This window comes from Pongo abelii, chromosome 1 (genome assembly GCF_028885655.2).
Source record: "Pongo abelii isolate AG06213 chromosome 1, NHGRI_mPonAbe1-v2.0_pri, whole genome shotgun sequence".
In the NCBI taxonomy this organism is placed as follows: Eukaryota; Metazoa; Chordata; class Mammalia; order Primates; family Hominidae; genus Pongo; species Pongo abelii.
In genome coordinates this window covers 55,488,993-55,496,608 of record NC_071985.2, presented here as the reverse complement: position 1 = coordinate 55,496,608, position 7,616 = coordinate 55,488,993, and the positions used below count along the sequence as shown (strand labels likewise).

Sequence of the window (7,616 nt, the reverse complement as noted above, 5' to 3'; positions counted from 1 at the left end):
GTTTATTATAATGTTCATTATATATTCAGCTGTTCACGTTGTTAATATGTATATTAAAATATAAATTCTTTGATGGTAGGGAGCATGTCTCTTTAGCTGACCGCTTTATAGGGTCTCATTCCTACTGTAGTGTCCAGCATGCCTAGGTACTAAAAAATAATTGTCCCCCTTTTTCACAACGGGTTTGCCGCCAGAACAGAGGTGTCATGAAAACTACCCCTAAAAGCCAAAATGGGAAAGGAAAAGACTCACATCAACATTGTCATCATCGAACACGTAGATTTGGGCAAGTTTACCACTACTGGCCATCTGATCTACAAATGCAGTGGCATTGACAAAAGAATCATGGAGAAATTTGAGAAGGAGGCTGCTGAGATGGGAAAGGGCTCCTTCAAGTATGCCTGTGTCTTGGAGAAACTGAATGCTGAGAATGAACGTGGTATCACCATTGATATCTCCTTGTGGAAATTTGAGACCAGTAAGTACTATGTGACTATCATTGATGCCCCAGGACACAGAGACTTCATCAAAAACATGATTACAGGGACATCTCAGGCTGACTCTGCTGTCCTGATTGTCGCTGCTGGTGTTGGTGAATTTGAAGGTGGCATCTCCAGGAATGGGCAGACCCAAGAGCATGCCCTTCTGGCTTACACACTGGGGGTGAAACAACTAATTGTTGGTGTTAACAAAATTGATTCCACTGAGCCACCCTACAGCTAGAAGAGATATGAGGCAATCAATTCAGCACCTACATTAAGAAAATTGGCTACAACCCCGACATAGTAGCATTTGTGCCAATTTCTGGTGGGAATGGTGACAACATGTTGAAGCCAACTGCTAACATGACAACCATCCCTTGGTTCAAGGGATGGAAAGTCACCCGTAAGGATGGCAATGTCAGTGGAACCACACTGCTTGAGGCTCTGGACTGCATCCTACCACCAAATCATCCAACTAACAAGCCCTTGTGCCTGCCTCCCCAGGATGTCTACAAAATTGGTGGTATTGGTACTGTTCCTGTTGGCTGAGTGAAGACTGGTGTTCTCAAACCTGGTATGGTGGTCAACTTTGCTCCAGTCAACATTACAACTGAAGTAAAATCTGTCAAAATGCACCACGAAGCTTTGAGTGAAGCTCTTCCTGGGGACAGTGTGGGCTTCTATGTCAACAATGTGTCTGTCAAGGGTGTTTGTTGTGGCATTGTTGCTGGTGACAGCAAAAATGACCCACCAATGGAAGCAGCTGGCTTCACTGCTCAGGTGATTATCCTGAACCATCCAGGCCAAATCAGTGCTGGCTGTGCCCCTGCACTGGATAGCCACATGGTTCACATTGCATGCAAGTTTGCTGAGCTGAAGGAAAATATTGATCGCCATGCTGGTAAAAAGCTGGAAGATGGCCCTAAATTCTCGAAGTCTGGTGATGCTGCCATCATTGACACGGTTCCTGGAAGGCACATTTGTGTTAAGGGTTTCTTAGACTATCCACCTCTGGGTGGCTTTGCTGTTCATGATATGAGATAGACAATTGCTGTGGGTATCATCAAAGGAGTGGACAAGAAGGCTGGTGGAGATGGCAAAGTCACCTAGTCTGCCCAGAAGGCTCAGAAGGCTAAATGAATATTATCCCTAATACCACCACCCGGGTTTAATCAGTGGTGGAAGAATGGTCTCAGGGCTGTTTGTTTAAACTGGCCATTTAAGTTTACTAGTAGAAGACTGGCTAATGATAACAATGCATCGTAAAATCTTCAGAAGGAAAGGAAAATATTTTGAGGACCACTTTGATTCTCTTTTTTGCATGTGGCAGTTTTAAGTTATTAGTTTTTAAAATCAGTACTTTTTTTTCTTTTTTTAAAATTATACTTTAAGTTCTGGGATACATGTGCAGAAAAGTGCAGGTTTTTTTTCCATAGGTATACACATACTTACTTATTTATTTATTTATTTATTTTGAGACAGAATCTCCCTCTGTTGCCCAGGCTGGAGTGCAGTGGCGCCATCTCGGCTCACCACAAGCTCCGCCTCCTGGGTTCACACCATTCTCCTGCCTCAGCCTCCCGAGTGGCTGGGACTACAGGCTCCCACCACCACGCCCGGCTAATTTTTTGTATTTTTAGTAGAGAGGGGGCTTCACTGTGTTAGCCAGTATGGTCTCCATCTCCTGACCTCGTGATCTGCCTGCCTCGGCCTCCCACAGTGCTGGGATTACAGGCGTGAGACACCGCGCCTGGCCAGGTATGCATGTACTTTTAATGGAAACAACTTGACCAAAAATCTGTCACAGAATTTTGAGATCCACTAAGAATGTTTAATGAGAAAAAAAATTATCCAATGATTAAATAAAATAAATACTTAGTAGGGTTTTTCATAAAAATATTTTTACGTTTATAATTTGAATGCTTTTAATATTTAACTTTTTTTTTTTACAATGAATGTGAATATTTTATGTTGAAATATTTGTTCACACCTCCATTGGTTTCTTCAGTTCCATGTATTTTTTGGTACTTAAAATTTTATGTACATATATTATTTTCCATATATTTTTATTTTGTCTTGCTGAATTGTGTTTATTTTATTTTAAAAATTTACACAAATAGCTGTTATATTGGGACTTTATAAGTATTCTCTTTTTCATAGAGTTTTAATTATTTTACATTTATATAATTAATGTTTTTGGAGTACATCCTGAAGATAAATGTGTTGTGAGAAGAAAAATGTATTTCCTTTTTTCCTGTCAAAAAAAAAAACCCTATCACCTTTGATACTTCTTTCTTCCAAGGTATGTATGAGTTTGAGACCTCTGATAACATTTTCAGAGGAAAATTATTTCATAAAGGAATAGATTTGGAAGCATGTAAGAATGTTATGAATCTTTGTGTTAGTGCCTAGGCTAAAAAGCTTCCCAAATAAAGATGCTTTTGTTGGTTGATGTTCATTGGTTTGTGGTTGTTTCAACTTAGATTGACAGTTGTATACTGTCTGTGTGTGTGTGCATATATATATATAAAATGTGTATATAAATATACATTGTCATTATCCATTTTTGTTATTTTAATTTCAAGGATGCAAATATCAAAATTAAGCAATATATTTTCAGCATATTTTGTATATGTAAAAGATAGTGGCAGAAAAATTATGTTGATAATTTTAAAGCCATCTTTGTTCATTTTAGAGAAAATTAAATTGTATTCTGCTTTAAAATATATCTAGAAGTTTTCAACATTCAATGGAAGAACATATAATTAAATATGATTTAGACTGTTTTAAACAATTAGTTTATAAGTATTGTTACTATAAAGTTTATAAATTAATGATTCAATTTAATGTGAACATCCTTTGACTGTGTCAGAGTTGGGACACTACAAAATTCAGTTTATAATAATTTATGCAGTGTACGAAAAACACAAGTCACCTTTGCTTATTAGTAGGTCATTTTTCACTTTTTTAGATGAGCAAGAATAGCTTTAATGGATTTCCAAAATGCATGGTAGTTAGAGAAGCAAATTAGGTCATGATAAATAAATGAGGATTCTGATACTCTTACGTTTTCAAATGTACAGATAACTCCTTATCCAGGGTTTTTGGAGGAAATGCAGCTGTTGATGAGTATTTTTTGGAAGATGTTATTACATAATTACCGCAATTATTAAAAGCCAAACAACCTAATAGTTAAGAGCCTAAAATCAAGGATGAGATAGCCTTCATTCCGTTCCCAGTTCTGTCATTAGCTAGCTGCATAATTTGCAAAAATTACTGTGTCTCAGTTTCCTCATCTTTACAGATAAGGAAATAATAGTATCAGTTGATAGTGTTGATGTTGGGATTAAATTATTTTCTATGAGGGCCTTTAAATAGGACTATATGAGATTTTGCTACTATTATAATTGAGATCAAATATTGAAATAATTTATGAAGAAGAAAATAGATGTATTCACATTTAGATTCCATTTGGAAGAAATAAATTTCCTTTAATTGATTGTTAGTATGACTAAAAATTTATTTCACAAAGTTGCTGAAAACAAACATTTGTTAGAGTCTACAGTGTCATAGTGTTTGCTTTTTAAAATGTTAAGATTAAATCATATTGTTGATACTTTATTTTTTCTAATTAATATTTTATATGAAGTGTTCTTCTATTAAATGGGTTGATGTCTTCACCATAAAATATGAATAGAATAGCTATCTTGTCATTTCTTTTTTTCCTTCCTTTTAGTTTTTAATGTTTATGGGTATGTAGTAGATATATATGGGAAACATGGGATATTTTGATAGCTATACACTGTGTAATAATCACATCATGATAAATGGGATATTCACCAACTCAACCATTCATAATTTCTTAGTGTTCCAAACATTCCCACGGTAGCCTCTCTGTTATTTTAAAGTGTACAACAAATTTAGCCACTGTTTTCCTATCACTATAGCCATGCTGTTTTCCTATCAAATACTAGGTCTTATTCATTGTATCTAACTATATTTTTGTACCTATTAACCAAAACTTAAGCAGAGTCCTATAAATTTTTGTCCTATCCCAATCGATTTTTGAGTACTTTCTCATTTTTGCCATAGCAAGGTATTTCATGCTAATCTTTTATCGTCCATGCTCTACCCCCTTGGAAGAGCAATTTCTTCAAGAAGCTTTATTTCCTTTAAGAAGAGAATAATATTTAGAAATCTAGATCCGGTATTTGTATTTTCTTTGCTACTGGGATGGCAATTCCTCTAGACCATCTCAGCAGACATGTAATTACATGTTTTTAAATGTTTTATTGACACATACTCTTTGTTCATATTTATGGGGTACGGGTGATATTTTGATACATGCAGAGAATGTGTAATCATCAAGTCAGGGTATTTGGGCTATTCATCACCTCCAGCATTTATCATAGTTTTGTGTTGTGAATATTTCAAATCCTCTCTTCTAGATTATTTTGAAATGTACAATATATTGTTGTTAACTTCAGTCACCCTACTGTGCTATTGAACATTAGAACTTATTCCTCCTATCTAATTATATAGTTGTGCTCATTAGCCTGCCTCATTTCATCCCCCAAACTTCCCCCCAACACACCCTTCCCAGATTCTGGTATCTATTGTTCTACTGTCTACCTCCAAGAGATCAAATTGTTTAGCTCCCACACGTGAGTGAGAACATGTGATATTTGTCTTTCTGTGCCCTGTTTATTTCACTTAATACTATTTAAATATATGTATTAAACACCATAGATTACATATTAAAATTATCTAATAGTATGAAGATTCATTCCAGAAGTTTACTTTTTCCATATTTTTAATTTCTTTGTCCAACAATGAGAAACATATCCCCCCTTAGCTATAATATTTTTATTTAATATTATAATACAAATGAAGTACATGATTCAGATTCTCTAACCCATACTACTATGAGAAATTAATCTGCTATCCAGACTTAAATGTAAGTTTACAGTTCTTTGATCGTTAACCTAAAGCACGAGCAATTTTCAAGCTACTGTATTACATTTGCTGATTTCTGTTGGTCAAGGGAAGGCAAATCCAATGTAAACAGGAAGGAAATTTCACAAGTGCATGGATACAGAGAAGTGTGATGCATTGAGTAGAGGTATTGCTGCAACGATCTAGCACAATGTGTTCCTGTACCCAGTGATTAACAGCTCCTCATGGGGAATATATAGTCACCCCTTCCTAAGATACCTAAAGTTTTACTTAATCATGGCATCAGTCTCACCATACATGATTTTGTGAGTACATCAAGTCTGGATGTAGGTGAGGCACTTCTGAGGTAGCTACTTGATATGGTTTGGCTCTGTGTCCCTGCCCAAATCTCACATTGAATTGTAATCCCCACTTGTCAGGGGAGGGACCTGTGGGAGGTGACAGGATCATGGGGGTGGTTTCCCCTATGCTGTTCTCATGACAGTGAGTGAATTCTCATGAGATCTGATGGTTTAAAAGTGTGTAGCGTTTTTCCCCTCTCATTCTCTCTCTCTCCTGCTCCTTCTTGGTAAGACATGTCTTGCTTCCCTTTTGCCTTCTGCCATGGTTGTAAGTTTCCTGAGGCCTCCCCAGCCATGTGGAACTGTGAGTCAATTAAACCTCTTTTCTTTATAAATTATCCAGTCTCAGGTGGTTCTTTATAGCAGTATGAAAATGAACTAATACACTACTCTTTATTCAATGACCCATGAAGTAAAAAGTCAAGTTATCCAGCCCACATATGCCCAAACAATGATCTCACTCTGTGGTAAGAAGGATTTTAAGATGGCCCATAAGATTCCCACATCCTGGTATACATGCCCTAAATAATCCCCTCTAATTTCATGTAAATTGGACCTATGACTATGATGAACTATATCTCTTATGAATAAGTTATTCATCAATTAACTTTTAGTTAACCAAAAGGAATGTTACCCTGAGTGGATCTGGTCTAAACAGGTGAGACATTTAAATGACAGGGATGCACTGAAGAGACGCACTCCTGCTGGCCTAGAAGGAAGCAAACTACATTTGTAAAGAAGACTATGTGGCAGGAAATAATAACTCACCTCTTGGAGTGAGGCCTTTCATTTTATGACATAAGAAACTGAATTCTGTCAACAAACAGTGATTGTGGAAGAGACAGCTGAGCCTCAGAAGAAACCCCAGCCCCAGCCAACACTTGAGTTTAGCCTGGTGAGACTCTGAGCAGAGGCCTCAGCTAGGTGGACACCCAGACTCCTAACCCATGGACAGTGTGAGATAATAAATTGTTTTGTGTTAGGGCGATGGGTCTGTGGTAATTAGCCCAGCTTTCTCTATCATTTTTTATTCTACCTTTGGGCCTTCCTTCATTTTTTATGACGTGATTCATATTTTCAGGAAAGCAACACTCTGAGTCTACCATATGCATTTCAAAAGTGGGGCCAGAGGCCTCATTTAATTTGAATTTCCTCCGTCCCTTAGAGTCCAAGCTGGAAGGAGTTTTAGTATGACATTTATTTAAATAACTTTGTTTTTTCAGTGAATTTGAGGAGGATTCATTCTATGCTCCAAAAGTCACATCCATAATTCATTTTATGACAAACTTCTCTCCTTTAAAAGTGTCAGTTTAATGTGTGACAATATTCATATGATTTTTTAGGAGCCAGTTTGTTAAGCTGGGAAGATCTATCAGGCATAGCCTTAAATGGTTTTGAGGTTTGAAGAAAAGGCCTTACTCTGACATCCTTGCTTTAACCTTTAGCTTGAGACCACTTATAAGTTCCAGAGATATGCTGTAAAACGTAGTGCCTATAGTTAATATATGGTATTGTGCACTTGATTGGTTAAGAGGGTATGCCTATCTTATGCTAAATGTTCTGACCACAAAACATACACAAAGAACATTTCGAGGTGATAGTGGTACTTTTTTTTTACCTTGGTTATGGTGATGGCATGAGTTTATGCATATGTCCAAACTCATCAATTTCTATACATTAAATATATGCAGATATTTGTATATCAGTCATACTCAAAGATGTTTTGAAAATCACTGCCAGGTTGAGAGACTGAGGATGAAAAGCTTTATTTTCCAAACCAACAAGTCATTGTGTAGCTAAAAGAAGCCACATGTTACTTTGCATTTCTGCCAGAACA

At 36.6% G+C, this 7,616-nt stretch overlaps 1 pseudogene; it reads left to right on the top strand.

Annotated features, from left to right (window-relative positions):
* The first annotated feature begins 231 nt into the window (after positions 1–231).
* On the top strand, positions 232–1,622 carry LOC100454237 (putative elongation factor 1-alpha-like 3; annotated as a pseudogene).
* Positions 1,623–7,616: the final 5,994 nt, after the last annotated feature.